The following is a 23,993-nucleotide window of genomic DNA, read 5'->3' as shown; positions in this document are numbered from 1 at the left end:
CTGCTGCAGCTATACCACTATGACCAGCTTAACTCTCACCTCCTGTGTCCTTCTCCCATCCCTTGTAGTTTGTAAGCCGTAGGCCCTGTCTACTTCTGTGCAGATTATTTTTTTAACTCATCTTGTTCATCCTTATTGCATTTGTTTTGTATTATGTATGTGTACCCATTTTAATATGTACAGTGCCATGGAATAAATAGCGCTTTTTACTAGTATCTCATATGATGTCTGGTCTTTAAAGGCGGCACCTGCTCCAGAGCCAGTGATATAGCAACCAGTTGCCTGCAGTTTCACACAGCAGATACCCGGGCCTACTGTAATTTCCGTGACAAGTGGTAATACCAATTTCAGACTTTTACCCCTCAGATGCCGTGGTCATATTCGGCTCCCTCGGCAAGGATCAGGGGAGCTGAATACACTATGCGGCAGCCTCTTTTCTCCTAAGTGACATGAGGTTGCTGCACATTAGTTCCTGTGGCAGGGCTCCATAGGAACATGGTAAAATCCTCATAAGACTCCATTACATTAAAATATATGAGAATAGCAATTGGATGATTGCTTGCTATAGTTCCCCAAAATAAAAATTCATATCACCCCTCGCCTTTCTCCAAAATGAAAATAAAAATACATAAACAATAAAAAATACACATTATGGAAAAAACTGAAAAAAAATGGTACATGTCGTTTCACCTCTCACAGAGAGGTACATACCATATGGGAATAAAAGGTTAAGGAACAAAAAGAAACCAATGTGGATAAATAGAACTGTAAAGAAAGCAATAAATGACAAAAAGAAAGCATATAAATCACTAAAACAGGAGGGTAGCACGGAAGCACTGAAAAACTATAAAGAAAAAAATAGAACATGTAAAAACAAATAAAAGCGGCCAAACTAGAGACCGAGAGATTAATTGCCAAAAAGAGTAAAACTAACCTTAAAATGTTCTTCAATTATATAAATGTTAAAAAGTATAACTCTGAAGGTGTCGGCCCTTTAAAGAGTAATGAGGGAGGAGTCGCAGAGAGCGACGAGGAGAAAGCAAAACTGTTAAATATTTTTTTCTCCAATGTATTCACTGAGGAAAATAAACTGTCAGATGACATGCAGAATGCAAAAATAAATTCCCCATTAAAAGTGTCCTGTCTGACCCAGGAAGAAGTACATCAGCGACTTAAAAAGATTAAAATAGACAAATCGCCAGGACCGGATGGCATACACCCCCGTATCCTAAGGGAGTTAAGCAATGTCATAGCCAGACCCTTATTTCTGATATTTGCAGACTCTATAATGACAGGGAATGTCCCACAGGATTGGCGCATGGCAAATGTGGTGCCAATATTCAAAAAGGGTCCAAAAACAGAGCCTGGAAACTATAGGCCGGTAAGTTTAACATCTGTTGTGGGTAAGGCTACTTTCACACTAGCGTTCAGAGCGGGTCCGCTCCTATAATGCAGACGTTTGTATCCGTTCAGAACGGATCCGTCTGCATTGTGAAAGTAGCCTGAACGGATCTGTCCAGACTTTACATTGAAAGTCAATGGGGGCGGATCCGTTTGAAGATTGAGCCATATAGTGTCATCTTCAAACGGATCCGTCCCCATTGACTTACATTGTAAGTCTGGACGGATCCGCTTGCCTCCTCACGCCCAGGCGGACACCCGAACGCTGCAACGCTGCGTTGCCTGACATTTTATATACTGTATTTATTTTTATTTTGAATGTGGCTTTTATTATTTTACTATGACCACTTTCACGCTTGCATATTTAGTTAGTGTTCATCAGTGTTTATAAGCCAAAGCCAAGAGTGTGTCCAAAGCACCAAAAAGATAAAAAATAGAGATAAAAATGTATTCCCTGTTTATTCTACAGTCCTTGGTGAGGTTCACAAATGCTGATGCAAAACAAAGAATAAAATACGAAAGTGTGGATTTGGTTAATTGTTCTATATTTTTTGACTCACCAAACCTAAGCCCACATGTCTGTTTTTGAAACTTCCATATAGTTGGTATGGGATACGCAACCACATCTCAATTCACAGTGACAGTAAAGCAAATCTTCAAGGGATGTCAATTTTGCACAAAGGTGGGACCTGCATCAATGTGACATTTATTGCACATCCTGTGGATAAATCTCTTATGCTCAAAATAGCCTTTAAACTGAAAAACATTTTTTTAATTAACAGGGGGATGAACAAAACAACTAATATAACATACAGTCTCCTACTTTTCGTCTTTTCAGCTGCAGATTTACCTTTTCCTGGGTCTTTTGTCATGACAAATGGCCTCATAGCATCAGTAGTCCAAGAGACTTCTTGTCTAGATCTTGGATTGTGGGCATCAGGAAGTGTCTTGAACAAAAAAAAAAAATGCACAGTATGCATCAGATACAGTAGGTTGAGAAGTTTTGCGGTTAACTTGGATAACAGAACGGAAGCCCAAGAATTGGCAGACATGTAGCTGAAAAGATCAAAAGGAGGGCAGCAGGTACGTTTTCTGTTTATTCCCCATTTGTTATAACTGTATTTTTTATTTGGAGGGTTGCTACAAGTAGGCAATTAGCAGACAAAATAAGAAACGGCAGTAGGAAGACAAAAAAATCTATAAAATAGAGTCGAGTGGAAAGTAGGAAATGATAAATGTCAGCATACTCATGGGTTGTATCTTTTGGCCTATATTACATTCAGGGGCGATATGAGTGTCAATGTCCCGAAAATCTGTGCCTTATTCAGCCCCTAAATTAAATGTATAGCAAAAGACATAATTGATGCCTATACTGCTTTGTATACTTTGTCACTTTTTCCATGAGCATCAAAGAGGTGGTTACAAAAGCATTTTCAGCCACAAAAAATGAACTAACAACCATATCCTGCTCCCCTAACCCATTAGCATTCCTGCAAGGACCAGTATCATTGCCAAATCTAGAAATTCAGATTGCTCGATTTTTAAAAGTATGATGCTGTAAATGCTAATGAAATATCCTTAAACTGTCTTTATTTGTTTCCAAACTCGTAGAAATTTCATGCAAAACAGAGCAGGTGATGAATTTACTTTATTTTACTAGTGTACTGCTCTTTTTCTTCAGTCATTTATTCTACCAAATCTCCATTGAATACTGTATATTGTTTTACCAGGTTTAATTGCTCTGCCCCCTGCTGTGGTTGTGGCTCAAGCTATAGAATGATTTTGCCATTAGCGTCTGCAGTTATTTCACTCAAGAGAATTATCATTTTTAATTTGGCTGCAGTAAACTAAAAGCTCAGCATGCACTCAGAATAGTAACCCCAAATGAGCATTAAAGATAGCAACTTGATTAAGATAATAAAATCATCAAGTCTGCTCTCAAGCAAATGCAAGTGCTTAGCTTTAAATTCAGCATACGCTTATCAAGTCACTTTAAGGTTATTTGTCCTCTAAAATGCATATATATTCCAATATCTAAAATGGCGATGTTGTGCAATAATTGTATTTCTACAGTATGTTTTAGGCCTCATGCACATGACCCTTGTGTGTTTTGCGGTCTGCAAACCGCGGATCCGCAAAACATGTATGGCGTCTGTTTGCGTTCCGCAATTTGCACAATGGCACAGACAGCCTTTAATATAACTGCCTATTCTTGTCCGCAAAGCACGGACAAGAATGGGACAGGTTATATTTTTTTGGGCGGACTACGGAACGGAGCAACGAATGCGGACAGGCTGTCCGCATCTTTCGCGGCCCCATTGAAGTGAATGGGTCCACATCCGAGCCGCCAAAACTGAAGCTCGGATGCGGACCAAAACAACGGCCGTGTGCATGAGGCCTAAGAGTGACATTCCCTCTGTGCAATATGTAAGCCCTTATTAGAAAAGAATAACCTTCAAGGCAGAATAGGAAGGAGGTTCATCAGGCCTATGTAGAGCCAACAGCTCTATAAGATAGAGCTGAGCACGGTTGCCTCCTCGTCAAACAGCTGATTGGTGGGCTTGTGGATAGGTCATCAATATTAACGGTAGGACAACCCCTTTAAGACTTTCACAGTGATATAGCTTTCACTGCCTTCTACAGTATCTTCAAGCCTCTGATGCTTGATTTGAGAAAGGATGGTGCATAGTACAATATTTTACCATAGTCTTCTTTTTAGCTTTTAGTCTTTCTAAACAAAGAGAAGGAGCCTCACAAAAATGATCACCACAGACCTTGATATAAATCTACAGGTGCATCACAGCAAGTAAACATTTCAAAGAATTAAGGACAGGTGTCAATTCTAATAATAATCTTTATCTGATGAAACAAATGTGGAATTTGACTATTAAAAAAATGCTTGTATGAAAAAAGGGGTTTTATTGGTTTTAAGATTTTTATTTTATTTACTATGTGATTACTGCCCTTAACCCCAATTTATAACAACTTGTTATCCATTGTATTTTTGTCATTGAGACTTTGTTTTAGCTAGAAAGATAAAAAGGGCTATTCTGTTATTTATTTATATCACCCCATCTTGCAAATGCAAGTTTGGACAAAATGCCACAGACCTAATTTTCAACTATGATGTGTCATTTTATGGGGTAATAACTTTGAAATGCTTTTACTTATCCAAGATATTCTGAGATTGTTTTGTAACACATCATACTTCATATTAGTGGTAAATTTTGGTTGATATGTCTTATCTTTGAAAATTTGGAAAATTTGCAATTTTCTAAAACTGACTTTTCTAAGGACACATGTAGTTATGAAGTAAATTTGTGGGACGTACATGATAGAAAGCACCCATAAGTGACCATTTTAGATACTGCACTCCTCAAATGATTCAAAACTGATTTTTAACTCTATAGTTGTTCCACAGAGATTAAAGCAAAATGGAGATGACATTTAGTGTAGCTTTTCCATTTCAATCCATCAATACTTATTGCCCTGATTCTGCAATTTACAGAAATACCCCATATGTGTTTGTAAACGACTGTATGGGCACATCACAGGAAGAAAGGAGCACACTATTGTTTTTGGAGGGCAGGTTTTGCCTGAATGATTTTCGGGTGCCATGTTGCATTTGAAGAGACCCTGAGGTACCCCTAAAAATTAAACCCTTAAAGATTAACCCCATTTTGGAAACTACACCCTTCAAGCAGTGAATGCTTTGGTGTTTTAAGTGTTTCATAGAATTTAGAAACATGTGGCTATGAAAATGACTTCATTTTCAGCAGAGGTAACAGGAGAAAATGCACCACACACATTATTTTCTGAATATGGCAACATCCCATATGTGGTTATAAACTACTGTTTGGGGAGACGGCAGTATTCAGAAGGGACGGAGCAGCATCTGGATTTTCTAGCATGGAATTTGCTGAGATTGCTTTAACCCTTTCACATGTACGGCGCTAGTGCAATGTGGGAACACGGCGCCCGCTCGCATGTGCAGCGGGCATCATGGCCGGCAAGTCTCTGCTGTTTAAAACAGCAGAGACCTGCGGCTATATTACCATGTCCAACAATAATGCCGATCATGGTAATTAAAGGCTTTAGATGCCGTGATCTCACTTGATGGAATGCGCAAAAACCCAGAAGCTCGCACTTCTGTGCTTCCTACTGACATTCCCTGTGGCCAATGGAGGCATCAGTAGTTGCGCTAAACACTATGAGCCTCGCTGACGAGGCTGAGTGTTCATGCTGCAATTCTTATTTTGACCACCCATTTTTAAAAACCCTGATAGTACAAAATGAAAAATTTTAAAACATAATTTATATGCTCATATATGAGCTTCAAAATCATCACAAAAAATTTAAAAAAATTAAAAAAAATATATAAAAAAGAATATAAAAGTTTAAATCACTCCCCTTTCCGTATAATTAAAAAATAAATACCTAAAGAAAATAAATATAAACATCATGGGTATCACCGTGACCAAAAACGCCCATACTATTGAAATATAAAAAAAAATTCCAGTACGGCGAATGGCATAATTTTTTTTTTTTCATTGCTTCTCTTACCCAAATTTTTTTTATAAAATGTGATCAAAAAGTCACACACACTCCAAAATTATTTAAATAAAAACTACGGATTGTCCCGCAAAAAAATGAGCCTCTATACAGCTCAGTAGACATAAGTATAAAAAAGTTATTGGGGTCAGAATATTGTGATCATTTTTTTTTTTTTTTATCAAAGTTGAATTTATATTTACACTATTTAGACTTAAAAAAACCTATACATGGGGTATCATTGTAATCATACTGACCCGGAGAATGAAGGGCATGAGTCAGTTTTGCCATAAATGAAAAGTTGTGGGAACAAAACCCGTAATTTCACACCATTTGGAATTTTTTAACACTTCCCACTATATTTTATGCCATAAATAATGGTGGCATTAAAAAGCACAACTTGTCCCTCACAAAATAAGCCCTCATACAGCTATGTGATCAGAAATATAAAAAGGTTATGGCTCAAGGAAGACAGCGAAGAAAAATTAAAACGCAAAAACGAAACAACTTCTGGTAGTGAAATGGTTAAAGGGACATAACTTTTTTTTTTTTTTACTGAGCTATGTGAAGGCTCATTTTTTTTGTCAGACAAGCTGTAATTTTTATTGGTAGCAAAGAAATTATACTTGATGGCTTTTTGTACCTTTTTTAGGAGGTGCGGTGGGCAAAAATTGCAATTCTGTCAGTGTTTTTTTTTTTTTATCTATCGTGTTCTCCATTTTGTATATATGATATGTCAACTTTAGTCTGTGGGTCACTAAAATTCTGTCAATACCAAATGTATATAGTTTTTTCATGTTTTACTAGTTTTGCATAAAAAATCCCTTTTTTAGAAAAAATAAGTGTATTTTACATCTCAATATACTAATATCCATACCATTTTAAATTTTCTGCCAATGTAGCTGACTAGGGGCTCTTTCTTTGCGACCTACGCTGTAGTTTTTATTGGTATCATCTTGGGGTACATATGACTTTTTTGTTAATTTTTTATTTCATTTTTTGGGAGGTGACATGGGCAAAAATTGCAATTCTTTCAGCGTTTTTCACTTTAATTTTTTATGGGGTTTTCCATGCAGTATATATGACATTTTATTCTGTGGGTTTATGTTTTACTACATTTGGCATCGCCACATACTAACATCCATAACATTTTTATTTTTCAGCCAATGTAGCTGTCTAAGGGCTTGTTTTTTGTAGGATGGACAGTTTTTTTTATTTGTACCATTTTAGGTACATCTGAATTTTTGACAATTTTTTGGGAGGAGAGATGACACAAACAGCAATTCCATCATGGCTTTTTATATTTTATATTTTTATGGCGTTCACCTTTTGGAATAAGTAACATGATATTTTTATAGATAAAGTGATTACAGATGCGATGATACCAATTATGTATAGTTTATTTATGCAATTTTTTCATTTACATTTTAAATTTTGTATATATATTTTTTCACTTTTTACACTTTTTTAATTTCTTAATTTTTCTTTTTTATTTGGCTGCCATGGCACTCATCTGTGATCGCATCAAATGGGCCAATGAGGGAACGAGAGAACTCTGTACCTCTGTAATCTCCATGGATGCTGTGGTGTCTACTGACCTCAGCATCCAATGGGTTAAATGGTCAGGATATATTCCAGTACCATCTCAGCCGTTCCAGCAGAGTGTCAGCTGTATGATGCAGCTGACACCTGCTGCTGATGCTCAATCCCTGAGCTGCTACTATTTGCATTCTGTAATGGCGCTCAGAGGGAGGGGTGGCATGACACTCAGATCTCCACTGTCACAAACTGGGGAGATCAGAACTTGAAACTGCCATTTTTAACTTAACTAACCCTCTGATTAGTCTGCACAGACTAGCTAATCAGGGTCATTGCTGACAAGGGACTATTCTGATTCGTCCCTAGCTGGCTTCTCCAGAGTCTCCTCTGTCTCATATCACAGTGTATAGTAACGGATCAGATGGAACTGTATGCCTGATTGCAGTAACTCACATGCAATCTGGATGTACAGTTATGTCCATATGCAGGAACAGGTTAATATTGTTTTTAAATTATTTAATTTACCATGATAACTTGTTTTACAAAAAGGAAAACAATTGTGGGATGAAATTCAAAAAAATAAAATAAAACCTGCCACAATGTTTTTTTTCTTTTTTTTGTGTTTTTTTCTTAATGGAATTCACTGTGTGCTAAAAATGACATGAAAGGTAAATTTGGCAGGTCAGTACAATAAAAGGATTAACAAATTCATATAGTTGCTATTATGTTTTACTACTTAAACAAAATAAAAACCTTTAAAAATGTTTTTGTTTATTTTTTTGCATTGCCATGATCTAGAAGACATACATTTACTATTTTTTGTCTAAAGAGCCATCTACGGGCTATTTTTTTGCAGGGTGAGCTGTAGTTTATATTGGTACAATTTTTCGGTATATACAACTGTTTTATCACTTTTTATTGACTGTGACAAAATACAGCAAATTGGCTATTTTTAATGTATTTCTGCATTCACCATGAACAATAAATATTGTTATATGTTAATAGATTGCATGTCTTTTTCAAACTTTTTTTTAATATGCATAGTAATATAGCATAAGAATTTTATGGCCATAACACCATTTTTATACCAGTGAAATAAAAAGAAAATTACACCATATACAGAAAACCCTTCCTACATCATAATATTGGTATGGAGAGGGAGAAAAATCACATTACAAGTTTGCAATGTTTGTCCTATTAGCAAAGAAAAATCTGTTTTGAACCTGTGTTTTTAAAAACAAATAATACATTATTATACAATAATTGTGCCTCCATCTAAATTACAGAAAACACACTTGTCATTTTGCTATAACCATTCCAGAATTTGTGTGACTGTGTATCAAACCTATGACTTTTCATTTAGGAAAATCATGAGTTTTCATTATTCCTCATAATAAAATTCCTGGAAAATAGAAAAGTTCAAATTAAAAGACCCAGGCCTTGTCCTCCCAAAGCCTGAATATAGGTTTCAGCTGCAGCAGCCATCCAGGTAGTAGTAGTAGTAGTAGTAGTAGTAGTAGTAGTAGTAGTAGTAGTAGTAGTAGTAGTAGGTCCCAGTTCTCCTAATCTTCCAAAAGACATAACATTGCTATTTTGGACAAAGAGGAGAAGATTGTGGACTGGAAAGCTCACTGTTTCTCTCATGGAAGTCACCTTTGAGTCTGACATTGTGCCTTGTAACCAGGGGTCATAGCATTCCTCCTTCTCCTCCTTGCAGCCCCAGAGAAGCCTTTCATTTTCTTCCTCTCTGTCCTCACTGCCCCTTCCTAGTGGGGCACTTTTCTTTCCTATGAAAAGGCAACATTACCTCACCACACACTATAGCAGATAGTGAAATTAGTTTCACTGTTTATGAGTTATATGAGAGCAATCAGCATTTAAGCTACCATGAGGAGGTGTCACGAGGGTATCAAGAGCCACGTCTGACTCCGTTATACCCGGGGTCAGGAAGTCGCAGCGGGTGGCTGCGCGCTCTATATCTAAAGATCACGTTGTTTTTTAGTGATTGTTTTCTGTGTTTGCCTTGCTATCCTTTTTGTCTCTCTCAGGGATCCGTAGCTTCTCCTCCTCAGCTGTTTCTTGTCTGCCACTCCCTACCTCCTTATATTCTCCCCTCACACTTCTCTAGTTGCCAGTTATAGAGCTTCCTGCCTGGACATCTATACTGACCCACTGGAGTGGTGAATCCTGCTTGTCGTTCCTGAGTGCTACCCTCCGGATCCCTGTTGGGCTTATTGTTGTCTCCTGTTGTCGCCCACCTGGGAATATATGTTGAGTCTGTGTTGTCTGTCCTCCCCTTGGTGTTTTCCCTTAGAGTTAGTGGTGCGAACTAGTGTTCCCATCGCCCTGTTCACTACCTAGGGCTCAGCTCAGGGAAAGCCAGGGCTTTAGGCACGTGATCGGCGTACGGGTGAGGAACCCGTCTAGGGACGTCAGGGCAGCCAGGTGCCAGCCGCCAGGTGAGTCAGGGATCACCATCTTCCCTCTCACTTGGGCAGGGCCTTCCTCGTTCCCTCCCTCTGTGTCACGTATGTGATAGCCACGCCGACCGTGATAGGAGGTCGGTAAGAGGTAAGAGAGAGACCCTATGCATAGCTGTGTTGATGGGGGGTTATATAGCAGATTTCAGGGCAATGAGAGCAAATTTGGTTCAGGTAGAATCAATTGTGTCCGAATTAAACTTTTAGAAAAATTTGGGGACCCTGAAAAGAACGGAATCTCAAAAGGTTCACTGATAGTGATGGCCGAACATCAGCCGGTATGGTTCCCGAAAGCGATCGCGTGAACGCGATCAAATGTTCACGAACCGCAAGTTCGCGGCGGGCCTCATTCACTTTAATGGCAGGCAAACCTGAAAAACCTTCAGCTCATATTTGCAGCAACCAAATACTTAGTAGAAGTGCACAAATAGTCCCACAACATGGACAGTGACATACTACAGAGGGTATCAATGACAAAAATTCCAACAAAAAATATGTGTCTTAAGCAGGGGACATTTATCTGCATCTTAAAGAGAAATTCTCTTAAATGTGCCCTGTTGGAGTCTAGAAATTTTTTATTTTAGGCCATGGGAGTACGGGCCTTAAAAATTAGGCATTCACCTGACATAAAAAGAAATTCTGATTATGTGGCTCTAGGTACATTATGCAGTCATTGGATAAAAATGTTACTGTAGGCCACTGGACTACAGGCCCCAAACATTAGGCATTCACCAGACAGAAAAGATCAAGTGATTATGTGGCCGGAGGTATATTACACGGTTAATGGATATAATTTTACTGCAAGCTAGTACAAATACAGGTGAAATACATCTGTTTAATCCCTTAAGGATGCAGGGTGTACCGGTACGCCTTATTTCCCGAGTCCTTAAGGACTCAGGGCGTACCGGTACGTCCTAACTTTAAATGAAGATTCCGGCGCCGCGGGGGTTAATGGGAACGGGATGCCGGCTGAAATCATTCAGCCGGCATCCTGTCACAACGCCAGGGGGGGTCATGTGACCCCCCCTATCGGCGATCGCCGCAAACCGCAGGTCAATTCAGACCTGCGGTTTGCTGCGCTTTCTGCAGTTTCTGATCCCCGCGGTCCCTGACCGCGGGGATCAGAAACTTTAGTGTCCCTCAAATATACATTTTACACCCCCCCTGCACCCCTGCATGATTTTTTTGCCAGCGGGTGGTGCAGGGGCGGGAGTTGCGGGCGGTGCGGGCGGTGCGGGCGTTGCGGGAGGCGGGCGGTGTGCGCAGGCGGGATCGCGATCCCCCACCCGCCTCCTCTTGAAAATCCGTTGGCGTCTAGTGGGTATACCAGGGTGTCAGCATATTGCTGACACCCTGGTATAAATGGCTGACATCTGTGCAGATGTCAGCCGTTTAACCCTTTCCATACCGCGGTCCATACGGACCGCTGTATGGAAAAAGTTAACAGTAAGAGGGAGCTCCCTCCCTCTCCCATCGGGGGGCTGCAGTGCCTTTGCAGCCCCCTGATGGAGAGGGAGAGAGCTCCCAGACAGCCCCCCGACAGACCCGTCCTTACCCTTCCCCGTCTGCGAAGTTCTGACCACAACTGAGCAGACGGGGAAGGTTCCCATGGCAACAGGACGCCGTCTCAGGCATCCTGCTGTCCATGGTGATGAACAGATCTGTGCTAAAGGCAGAGATCTGTTCAGACAAAGTGTAAGTAAAATACAGTACAAAACACTATATAGTGTACTGTACTGTATTATACAGACATCAGACCCACTGGATCTTCAAGAACCAAGTGGGTCTTGGTAAAAAAAAAAGTAAAAAAAAAACAACACATTTATCACTGATTAAAAATGAAAAAAATAAAATTCCCTACACATGTTTGGTATCGCCGCGTCCGTAACGACCTGATCTATAAAACGGTCATGTTACTTTCCCTGCACGGTGAACGCCATAAAAATAAAAAAATTAAAACTATTAGTAAATTGAAATTTTGCCCACCTTACTTCCCAAAAAAGGTAATAAAAGTGATCAAAAAAGTCGCATGTACGCCAAAATAGTACCAATCAAACCGTCATCTCATCCCGCAAAAATCATACCCTACCCAAGATAATCGCCCAAAAACTGAAAAAACTATGGCTCTCAGACTATGGAAACACTAAAACATGATTTTTTTTGTTTCAAAAATGAAATCATTGTGTAAAACTTACATAAATAAAAAAAGTATACATATTAGGTATCGCCGCGTCCGTATCGACCGGCTCTATAAAAATATCACATGACCTAACCCTCAGGTGACCACCGTAAAAAAAAAAAAAAAAAACGGTGTAAAAAAAGCCATTTTTTGTCATCTTACGTCACAAAAAGTGTAATAGCAAGCGATCAAAAATTCATATGCACCCCAAAATAGTGCCAATCAAACCGTCATCTTATCCCGCAAAAAATGAGACCCTACTTAAGATAATCGCCCAAAAACTGAAAAAAATATGGCTCTTAGACTATGGAGACACTAAAACATTTTTTTTGTTTTAAAAATGAAATCATTGTGTAAAACTTACATAAATAAAAAAATTGTATACATATTAGGTATCGCCACGTCCGTTACAACCTGCTCTATAAAATTACCACATGATCTAACCTGTCAGATGAATGTTGTAAATAACAAAAAAAAATGTGCCAAAAAATCCATTTCTTGTTACCTTGCCACACAAAAAAGTGTAATATAGAGCAACCAAAAATCATATGTACCCTAAACTAGTACCAACAAAACTGCCACCCTATCCCATAGTTTCTAAAATGGGGTCACTTTATTGGAGTTTCTACTCTGGGGGTGCATCAGGGGGGCTTCAAATGGGACATGGTATCAACAAAATAAGTCCAGCAAAATCTGCCTTCCAAAAACCGTATGGCATTCCTTTCCTTCTGCACCCTGCCGCGTGCCCGTACAGCGGTTTACGACCATATATGGGGAGTTTCTGTAAACTACAGAATCAGGGCCATAAATAATGAGTTTTGTTTGGCTGCTAACCCTTGCTTTATAATTGGAAAAAAAAAATTTAAATGGAAAATCTGCCAAAAAAGTGAAATTTTTAAATTGTATCTCTATTTTCCATTAAATCTTGTGCAACACCTAAAGGGTTAACAAAGTTTGTAAAATAAGTTTTGAATACCTTGAGGGGTGTAGTTTCTTAGATGGGGTCACTTTTATGGAGTTTCTACTCTAGGGGTGCATCAGGGGGGCTTCAAATGGGACATGGTGTCAAAAAACCAGTCCAGCAAAATCTGGCTTCCAAAAACCATACGGCGCACCTTTCACTCTACGCCCTGCTGTGTGGCCGTACAGCAGTTTACGGCCACATATGGGGTGTTTCTGTAAACTACAGAATCAGTGCCATAAATAATGAGTTTTGTTTGGCTGTTAACCCTTGCTTTGTAACTGGAAAAAATATATAAAAATGGAAAATCTGCCAAAAAAGTGAAATTTTGAAATTGTATCTCTATTTTCCATTAAATCTTGTGCAACACCTAAAGGGTTAACAAAGTTTGTAAAATCAGTTTTGAATACCTTGAGGGGTGTAGTTTCTTAGATGGGGTCACTTTTATGGAGTTTCTATTCTAGGGGTGCATCAGGGGGGCTTCAAATGGGACATGGTGTCAAAAAAACAGTCCAGCAAAATCTGGCTTTCAAAAACCATACGGCACACCTTTCACTCTACGCCCTGCTGTGTGGCCGTACAGCAGTTTACGGCCACATATGGGGTGTTTCTGTAAACTACAGAATCAGGGTCAATAATAATGAACTTTGAAATTTGAAAATTTTTCAAAAATTTTGGAAAATATGGTATTTTTTTATGCAAAAAAAAATTCTTTTTTTGACCCAATTTTAGCAGTGTCATGAAGTACAAAATGTGACGAAAAAACTATCTCAGAATGGCCTGGGTAAGTCAAAGCGTTTTAAAGTTATCAGCAATTAAAGTGACACTGGTCAGATTTGCAAAAAATGGCCAAGTCCTTAAAGTGAAATAGGGCTGAGTCCTTAAGGGGTAAAATAACAAAAAATATAAAATTGGATTAAAAACATGGCTAACGAAATCCCCCCTCTTGAAAAAAACCTTAATGATAATAGTCGAAATTCGATAACACGTGGTCATCACTGTTGTTGAATTCCTCCGAGGCCCCAACAATTATTCATTAACCGTACAAAAAAGAACAAGTAAGTATGTGGCTGGAGGTAGATTACAAGGTCATTGAATAACGATTTTACAGCAGGCCAGTGGACTACAGGCTCCAAAAAATATGCATTCACCGTATAGAAATGAATTATTTATTCCAATAGCGTTTGTCACTCTATGACCCTATGTAGCTGTGCTAACGCAGCAGAACCGCAAGAGAATGCTGCACTACCCAAATGCACTATATAGAAAGTACAGTCAGGTCCATAAATATTGGGACATCAACACAATTGTAACATTTTTGCCTCTATACACCACCACATGAAACAAAATGAAACAAACAAGATGTGCTTTAACTGCAGACTGTCAGCTTTAATTTAAGGCTATTTACATCCAAATCAGGCGAATGGTGTAGGAATTACAACAGTTTGCATATGTGCCTCCCACTTGTAAAGGTACCAAAAGTAATGGGACAATTGGCTTATCAGCTGTTCCATGGCCAGGTGTGTGTTATTCCCTCATTATCCCAATTGCAATGAGTAAATAAAAGGTCCAGAGTTCATTTCAAGTGTGCTATTTGCTTTTTGAATCTGTTGCTGTCAAATCTCAAGATGAGATCCAAAGAGCTTTCACTATCAGTGAAGCAAGCCAATATTAGGTTGAAAAAACAGAACAAACCCATCAGAGAGATAGCAAAAACATTAGTTGTGGCCAAAACAACTGTTTAGAACATTCTTAAAAAGAAGGAACGCACCGGTGAGCTCAGCAACACCAAAAGAACCGGAAGACCACGGAAAACAACTGTGGTGGATGACCGAAGAATTCTTTCACTGGTGAAGAAAACACCCTTCACAACAGTTGGCCAGATCAAGAACACTCTCCAGGAGGTAGGTGTATGTGTGTCAAAATCAACAATCAAGAGAAGACTTCGCCAGAGTGAATACAGAGGGTTCACCACAAGATGTAAACCATTGGTGAGCCTCAAAAACAGGAAGGCCAGATTAGAGTTTGCCAAATGACATCTAAAAGAGCCTTCACAGTTCTGGAACAACATCCTATGGACAGATGAGACCAAGATCAACTTGTACCAGAGTGATGGGAAGAGAAGGGTATGGTGAAAGAAAGGAACTGCTCATGATCCTAAGCATACCACCTCATCAGTGAAGCATGGTGGTGGTAGTGTCATGGCGTGGGCATGTATGGATGCCAATGAAACTGGTTCTCTTGTATTTATTGATGATGTGACTGCTTACAAAAGTAGCAGGATGAATTCTGAAGTGTTTCGGGCAATATTATCTGCTCATATTCAGCCAAATGCTTCAGAACTCATTGGACGGCGCTTCACAGTGCAGATGGACCATGACCCAAAGCATACTGCAAAAGCAACTAAAGAGTTTTTTAAGGGAAAGAAGTGGAATGCTATGCAATGGACGTCAATCACCTGTCCTAAATCCGATTGAGCATGCATTTCACTTGCTGAAGACAAAACTGAAGGGAAAATGCCCCAAGAACAAGCAGGAACTGAAGACAGTTGCAGTAGAAGCCTGGCAGAGCATCACCAGGGATGAAACCCAGTGTCTGGTGATGTCTATGCGTTCCAGACTTCAGGCTGTAATTGACTGCAAAGGATTTGCAACCAAGTATTAAAGAGTGAAAGTTTGATTTATGATTATTATTCTGTCCCAATAATTTTGGTTCCTTAACAAGTGGGAGGCACATATGCAAACAAACTGTTGTAATTCCTACACCCTTCACCTGATTTGGATGAAAATGCCCTCAAATTAAAGCTGACAGTCTGCAGTTAAAGCACATCTTGTTTGTTTTATTTCAAATCCATTGTGGTGGTGAATAGAGCCAAAAATGTTAGAATTGTGTCGATGTTCCAATATTATGGACCTGACTGTATATTATTGGTATATAACACCCCTGCTTTAATCAGTTTTTGGGGGGAGCAACTGGTATATCACACCAGTTGAAATAATTTGTTCCGATAGCATTTTTCACTCTGTGCAGCTGAGGTAACTGTCGGCCAGTACAGGCCCCAAAAATTAGGCATTCACAAGACATAAAAGGCCTTTTATGCCGCTGTATATACATAAGGCAAGGACCATTCTTTGTTCTGTGTGGTGGCAGATATGTGTGGGCTGGCATGAGGAAATTCAATTACACCTTGTCATCACAGGTGTTGAATTCCTTCGAGATCCATGCCTAATTCATTTTAAAAAATGTGAGGTAGGCCACACTGTCATGAGCTAGCGAGTGCGCTTATCGGTCACAATCCCTCCTGCTGCGCTGAACGTCCTTTCGGACAGGACACTCGACGAGGGGCAAGCCAAAAGTTCCATGGCAAATTGTGCCAGCTCTGGCCACAGGTCACGCCTGCACACTTAATAGTCAAGGGGTTCCTCGTTACTCAGAGCGTCCACATTGGCCGTTAACCCGATGTAGTCGGACACCTATCACTATAGATGTTCCCTGAGGCTGGATCTGAAGGCGGTTGTCGATCGGTTGGCTGCAAGAATGATCTCATATCCTAAGTGACCAACACATCTTCAAACCGCCCTCTTTTTGTAGGCGTGGTAGAATTGGTACCCACACCTGTTTCATTGTGGAAATGCCAGTTCACGCAAAAGCAGAATGCAGCATCTCTCACAGCAAGGCCTGGAAATGCTGCATTCTGACAGCCCTCTGTGATGCTGGTAACATGTCTGCCATTTTGTGTTTGTACCGGGGGTTTAAGTACGTTGCCACCCAGTACAGGTCCTTGACCTTTATGATTTTTATTCGGGGGTCCCTCTTCAAACACTGGAGCATGAAGGCCCCCATTTGCACTAAATTGGAAGCGATGGAGCGCCCTGGCTCTTACTCATCTCCCAGTTGAATGTCATCCTCGGTCTCCTCCACCCAGCCACAGACAACACCATGGATCCCTGATACGATTAAAGCCTGATCTTCTTGCTCCTCCTCCTCCTCCTCCTCCCCCCAGCCACCATCCTTCTCTGACTCCTCTTCATACTCCTGCTGACTTGTCTCAGATGGAGTAGCCCCCCTGTGAATTCATTCAGCATTGCGACTTCCTCCTCATCTTCCAGCTCCTGCTCCTCGACGGCTTGATCAATGACACGACGCAATGCACTCTCCAGAAAGAAGGCATACGGTACGATATCACTGATGGTGCCCTGGCTGCGACTGACCAGTTTGATCTCATCAAATGGCCGCAGAAGTCTGCATGTGTCGCGCATGAGCAGCCACTGGTGCCATGAAAAAACCAAAGCTCCCCGGAACCTGTATTGCCGCCGAGTTCGTACAGGTAGTCGTTAACGGCATGTTTCTGCTGGAGCAGACCATCAAGCCTATACAAGGTGGAGTTCCAGTGCATCGGACAGTCACAAATCAGACGTCTGACAGGCAAGTGGTGTCGCCGCTGAAAGTCAGCAAGGCGAGCCATGGCCGTGTAAGATCTTCTAAAATGGCCAGAGATTTTCCCGGCCTGCCGCAAGACATCTTGGACCCCGGGGTATTTGGCAACAGATCGCTGCACGACTAAGTTCAGGACGTGTGCCATGCACAGCACGTGTGTCATTTTGCCCTGTTTCAAAGTGCTCAGCAGATTGGCACCGTTGTCGCACACCACTTAACTAACTGTCAAATTGAGCAGGGTTAGCCACTGATCCACCTGTGACCGCAGAGCTGAAAGCAGTGTAGGACCGGTGTGGCTCTTGGCTTCTAGGCACAACAGCCGCAGCACAGCATGGCAATGTCTCACCTGGCACGTCGAATAGGTATTGGGAAGCTTGGGGGAGTGCAGTGGAAGAGGCGGTAGCAGTGGAAAAGGAGGAGTCAGCCGAGGAGGAGACAGAGGATGGAGTAGGAAGAGGAGTAGAAGAGGAAGGCCTGCATGCAATCCTTGGTGGTAACACCAAATCCAGACAGGTGCCAAGGGTTACATAATTGACGGCCGTCAGAAGGTTCACCAAGTGGGCAGTAAAATTGATATACCTTCTTTGCCCGTGTTTGCTAGACCACGTGTCTGTGGTCAGATGTATCTTGTCACCGACACTGTGTGCCAGAAATATATTCACTTGCTGCTGAACGTGGCCATATAGTTCAGGGAAGCCCTTCTGGCAGAAATATTTCCTTCCGAGAACCTTCCATTGTGGTGTGCCAATGGCCACATATTTTCTAAAGGCCTCCAAGTCAACCAATTTATATGGCAGTAGTTGTCGGGCTAGCAGTTCCGACAAGCCAGTGGTCAGCCGTTGGGAAAGAGGATTATCCGGCGTCATAATTTTTTCAAGCTCGAACATTTGGGCCACGGAAGCCTGCCTTGTGCCAGATGAACGCGACGACAGCACGGTGGAAGGTGGAGTGGAGGACAAATGGGAGGAGAGAGGAGAAGGAGAAGAGGCAGGACGTGGGCTTGGCGATTGGAGGCCAGATGCCGCGACTTATGCGTTGACAGCACAGGCTGCAAATTGCAACACTATTGTCAGCAGCTGACACGTTAAAAGATGCCCACACTGCGAAGTCATGTGCCGGCATCCTGGGAGTGCAAGATGTGACCGTGCATGGTGGTTGTCTCGCTCCAGATACATTTGCAGAATGCTTTTTGCCTCCTGTGCACTGCAAGTTCTGCCTGCTTATCCTCCTTCTCCTCCCTATCTACTGCTCCGTCTCTCCCTCTGAACTCCCCTCCTTTTTCTCTCTTGTGGGCACACACGTCACGTCCATCGACACATCATCATCGTCACCTTCACCACCACTGACATTAGAGATCTCGGTTTTGGCCAGCAACAGCGGGGACCACCCTCCTTGGGCTGATCTGGGCACGTCGGACCACTGGGTGGCGGCGTTGCTACCTCCTCTTCCTCATCCGATGCCAAGAATGGCTGCGCATCGGTAAGGTCTGGAAATAGATGGAAAATAATTCCTCTGACTCGAGTGGAAGGGCTATGGTGGTGGTGGTGGTGGTGTCTTTGGGGGTGCACACAGCAGAGAGTGAGGAGGGTGCAGATACTGAGGATGAGGAGTGAGCCACTCTGGTGCGCCCTTTGAAGTTTTTGCACGCGCCTTCTCCAACTTCCCACTTAAGCTACATGCACACCATTTTTAGCACCAGTGTTTTTTTAACAGCCAGTGAATAGCGTCCGTCCAAAAATAGGACATGTCCTAATTTTGGCAGTTTTCACGGCTGGATGGACCCCATTGAAATAAATGGGACTGTTTTTAACGGTCGATTGATAGGAGTGCACCCGTCTAACGGCTGTGGGTACACGGGCCATTTAGGAGATAAAAAAAACTCACCTCATCCACTTGCTCCCGTTGCAGCAGTTTCTTGTCTCTTCATTGAGCAGGACCTGCCGAAGGACCTGCGATCTGCGTGGTGACGTAACTACATGGGAGCGCGCAGTGACGGCAGGTCCCGTTCTGTGAAGAGAGAAAAGACTGCTGCAGCCCGATCAAGTGGATAATGTGAGGGTTCATTTTTGGCTGTGGGACTCTATGGGGGCATTATATAAACCATGGGGGACATTATAAAGCTGGGGGCCCTAAAAATAAAAAATAAACACTATGGGGGACATTATTTAAGATGGGGCTCTACATTCTGGGCATTATTAAAGCTGGGGCCAGTAAAAAAAAAAAAATTCTTACACTACAGGGGTAATTATTTTAGCTGGGGCCTACATGGGGACATTATTAAAGCTGTGGGCAGCAAAAATAAATAAATCCTACACTATGGAGGACATTATTTTATCTGGGGGCCTACCATCCTGTGGGTATTCTCAGAAGGGTGTGTCTATAAATAATTGCCAATCAAATTCATAAATTTTTCATGACACACGGCCAGAAAATGGATGCATACACTGATGCAAAATGGCCATGAAAAACTGACAGTGTGCCTTAGGCTCCTGCCTGGTGCACCTGCCCGACCCCTACCATCCCTGCGGAATGGTCTGCCTAAGTCCATAGAGAAGAGCAATATTTGTGGAAGAAGGTATCTTGCAGCCCTCAATCAGTATTTAGTGGAAAAAGGTATATAGCAATAGCACCCTTCAATGAGTATTTTGTGGAAGAAGGTATATGGCACCCCTCAATTAGTATTTGAAAGAAACAGGTATATAGCACCCCTCAAACAGTATTTGGCGGAAACAGGTATATGGCACCCCACAATCAGAATTTTGTGGAAGCAGGTGTATTGCAGTGTTCAATCAGTACTTGGTGAAATAAGGTATATAGCAATAGCACCTCTCAATCAGTATTTTGCGGAAACAGGTATACGGCACTAGTGTTGAGCGCGAATATTCGAATTTCGAATTTTTTTCTCGAATATCGCAATTTCGAGATTTCGCGAATATTTAGAATATAGTTCCAAATATTCGCGAAATCGAATATTTGTATTTTTATTCGAAAAAAAAATTTGTGCGATTATTTTAATCTTATGATTTTTTTTTTTTTCCTATGACTATGGCTAGGCTAATATGTATATTTTACGAAATTTCTTAATATTGCTCTAACTTCGTCTTTTAGAATATTCGTAATATTCTAAAAGACGGAGTTAGAGCAATATTCCGAATATTCTAAAAGACGAAGTTAGAGCAATATTACGAAATTTAGTAAAATACACATATTAGCCTAGCCATAGAAAAAAAAAAAATCATAAGATTAAAATAATCGTACGATTATTTTAATCTTATGATTTTTTTTTTTTCCTATGACAATGGCTAGGCTAATATGTGTATTTTACGAAATTTCTTAATATTGCTCTAACTTCGTCTTTTAGAATATTCGTAATATTCTAAAAGACGGAGTTAGAGCAATATTAAGAAATTTCGTAAAATACACATATTAGCCTAGCCATAGAAAAAAAAAAAAAATCATAAGATTAAAATAATCGTACGATTATTTTAATCTTATGATTTTTTTTTTTTCCTATGACTATGGCTAGGCTAATATGTGTATTTTACGAAATTTCTTAATATTGCTCTAACTTCGTCTTTTAGGATATTCGTAATATTCTAAAAGACGGAGTTAGAGCAATATTCCGAATATTCTAAAAGACGAAGTTAGAGCAATATTAAGAAATTTCGTAAAGTACACATATTAGCCTAGCCATAGGAAAGAAAAAAAAAATCATAAGATTAAAATAATCGTACGATTATTTTAATCGCATATTATTCGCGAAAAATTTAATAATTACGAATATTCGATTTCGACGAAAATAATAAGAATATTTATTCGAATATTCGCGAAATATCGCGAAATCGAATATGGCACCTCCCGCTCATCACTATACGGCACCCCTCAATCACTATTTGGCAGAAACTGGTATATAGCACCCCTCAATCACTATTTGGCGGAAACAGGTATATAGCACTATAGCACCCCTCAATCATTATTTGGCAGAAACAGGTATATAACACCCCTCAATCAGGATTTTTGGAAGAAGGTATATGGCACCCCTCAATCAGTATTTGGCGGAACCAGGTATATAGCACCCCTCAATCAGTATTTGGCAGAAACATGTATATGGCACCCCTCAATCAGTATTTTGTGGAAGCATGTGTATTGCAGCCCGCAATCAGTATTTGGTGAAAGAAGGCATATAGCAATATCCCCCCTCAATCAGTTTTTTGTGGAAGAAGGTATATAGCACCCTTCAATCAGTATTTGGCGGAAACTGGTATATATCATCCCTCAATCAGTATTTGGCAGAAACAGGTATATAGCACCCCTCAATCAGTATTTTATGTAAGCAGGTATATTGCATCCCTCAATCAGTATTTGGTGGAAGAAGGTATATAGCACCCCTCAATCAGTATTTGGCAGAAAAAGGTATATAGCACCCCCCAATCAGTATTTGGCGGAAGCAGGTATATGGCACCCCTCAATCAGTATTTTGTGGAAGAAGGTGTCAATCAGTATTTTGTGGAAGAAGGTATATAGCACCCCTCAATCAGTATTTTGTGGAAGAAGGTATATTGCACCCCTCAATCAGTATTTGGCGGAAACAGGTATATAGCACCCCTCAATCAGGATTTTGTGGAAGAAGGTATGTGGCACCCCTCAAATAGTATTTTGTGGAATCAGGTGTATCATAGCCCTCAATCAGGATTTGGTGGAAGCAGGTATATGGCACCCTTCAATCAGAATTTTGTGTAAGCAGGTGTATCGCAGCCCTTAATCAGAATTTGGTGGAAGAAGGTGTATAGCAATAGCACCCCTCAATCAGTAATTTGTGGAAGACGGTATATGGCACCTCTTAATCAGAATTTGGCTGAAACAGGTACATAGCACCCCTCAATCAGTATTTGGCGGAAACAGGTATATAGCACCCCTCAAACAGTATTTGGCGGAAACAGGTATATAGCATCCCTCAATCAGGATTTTGTGGAAGAAGGTATATCGCAGACCTCAAGCAGTTTTTTTGGGGGGCAACAGGTATATCACACCGTTGAAATTAGTTACTCCAATACCGTTTGTCCCTCTATCTAGCTGTGGTATCGCAGCAGAAACACACACAACTGCTGCACAATTCAAATACACTATAATATCGTTTCTATGTTAGAAAGTATATTATAAGCATATCACACCCCTCTAAATCACACCAATACCAGTCCTTAAAAGGACTTTTGTGGCCCTATTAGCTAGCATTTGGTGTCCCTAACTGTCCCTGCTCCAAAATGCAACCTCTCCCTACACTGGCAAAACACATAATGTAAAATGGCTGCCATATCAGGTTCTGTTATAGGGTTGGGGGGTATCCCTGTGTTCAAATGTCTCAATTGGCTGTCCTGTCCCACCTGATGGATGTGTCATGGGTAGGGTTGAGCGAACCCGAACTGTAAAGTTCGGGTTCGTACCGAACTTTAGGGTTTTTGGACCCCGGACCCGAACATTTCTGTAAAAGTTCGGGTTCGGTGTTCGACGATTTCTTTGCGCTTTTTGAATGGCTGATGTGCTTAGTGTAGGGAGAGATTGCTGCTGTGAGGGAGAGAATATGACAGAATCTGTTATCAGAACTCCAATTGAACTCAGCGATCTACATAGATTTAGATGTGTGGTTGCAGTGCACAATCTTTTTACCCTGCCCTAAGCACAGTGTCAGAGAAAAATAACTTTTTATCTGTCTGTTAGTTAGGTGGGCGGCAGCGGCCATTTTATGCATCTGTGCTTTTGTAACATTCAAATCCAAACTTTAAATACTGCAATAACAATCTGGTTTTAAAAAAACACCCTTTTTTGGCAATATCCTACATCTGGTGCCTTTGCAGGATTAGTCAGTGTGCAATTTAAGCTAGAAATACAGCTATAATTTTCTTTTGGGCAAAATACACAATTTTACAGCTCGTGCTGCATCTGCACGTGTGAAATTCAAGCGTTATATACAGCTTTCATATTCTGTTAGTAAAAAAACACCTTTTTTTTTTACAAAATATTTAACCTCTTAAGGACATAGGGCGTACAGGTACGCCCTTGTGCCCTGGTACTTAAGGACACAGGGCGTACATGTACGCCCTGTGTATTTTCGATCACTGCCGTGCGGCTGGCAGTGATCGGAACCCGGTGCCTGCTCAAATCATTGAGCAGGCACCTAGGCTAAATGCGCGGGGGGGTCCCGTGACCCCCCCATGTCGGCGATCGCGGCAAACCGCAGGTCAATTCAGACCTGCGGTTTGCTGCGATTTCTGAAGTTTCTGGTCCACGCAGTCCCTGACCGCGGGGATCAGAAACTTTATATGCCAAAAAAAAAGTTTTATTCACCCCCCCCCTGCACCCCCGAATGATTTTTATGGTGGCGGGAGGTGCAGGGGGAGGGTTGCGGGCGGTGTGGGCGGTGCGGGAGGCGGGCGGTGCGGCAGGCGGG

The sequence above is a fragment of the Bufo bufo genome, chromosome 2 (genome assembly GCF_905171765.1).
Source record: "Bufo bufo chromosome 2, aBufBuf1.1, whole genome shotgun sequence".
NCBI classification, from domain to species: Eukaryota; Metazoa; Chordata; class Amphibia; order Anura; family Bufonidae; genus Bufo; species Bufo bufo.
This window is presented reverse-complemented; position numbering follows the sequence as displayed.